We start from the raw sequence: 1,079 nt of genomic DNA on the forward strand, positions 1-1,079 counted from the left end.
GTCATAGTCAGTCTGACCAGTTTCAGCACTGATGGCTTTGTTGACAAGTTTCTGAAAAGATGTGCACTCATGCAGACGGAGATCGCGGCGAAGCTCGGGACTAAGGCCCTTACGGAACCTTGCTTGCTTCTTGGCGTCAGTAGAAACTTCCTCAGTTGCATATCGGGCGAGATTACCAAACTCCCTGCTATAGGCATCCACAGAAAGTCGACCTTGGGTGAAACTGCAAAATTCTTCACGTTTACGGTCCATGAGACCCTCCGGAATGTGATGTTCACGGAAAGCCTCGCTGAACTCAGCCCAAGTAGTGACATGGCCCGCTGGGCGCATAGCTCCATAATTCTCCCACCATAGACTGGCGGGGCCTTCAAGATGATATGCAGCAAAGGTGACCTTGTCAGCCTCCGCTACCAGCGCGGAACGTAGTTTGTGAGAGATACTGCGAAGCTAGTCATCAGCGTCGAGAGGCTCGACGGAGTGGTGGAACGTGGGTGGATGCAATTTGATAAAATCACTGTGTGACACCACGTTAGCCCTCTGATGGTGTGCTGTATTCTGTTCAATACGCTCCAACAAACGGTTGGTCTCCCGCTTGTTTCTCTCAGCTTCCATCATAACCTCGGCTAGTGAAGGAGGATGAGGCAGATTTGCATCCCTGGCTTCACTGCCTTCGGCCTGCTCTTGGGAAGCAGGGTTAGCGCGCGTGTTGACCATCCTAGGTAACAAGACAATGATTTAGTCAGGATGATAAAATTCCGACATAGGATATAAAATGTAAGGTATAACTCGAAATGCAAGATGATCATCCGTATGACATGGTAAATACAGAAACTGCTTCTTTATTCCATCGTCATACACACCATACAGGGTTTAGTACAAGACCAAACAAAGTACTATTACGGTGAAAGAGGATTACATCTTATCGGAGGCATCCCAAGCTCCTATACATTATTTTTCTACACCTCCGGAAAGAGTACAAACTAGGTCATATCCCACGAGTCACGCAGGACGATAGACGACACAGCTAGTGCGAACTAGTGATACTACCGCTAACTCAGACCGATCCGTAGTAGTCCTCG

This window comes from Triticum aestivum, chromosome 6B, assembly GCF_018294505.1.
Source record: "Triticum aestivum cultivar Chinese Spring chromosome 6B, IWGSC CS RefSeq v2.1, whole genome shotgun sequence".
Lineage (NCBI taxonomy): Eukaryota > Viridiplantae > Streptophyta > Magnoliopsida > Poales > Poaceae > Triticum > Triticum aestivum.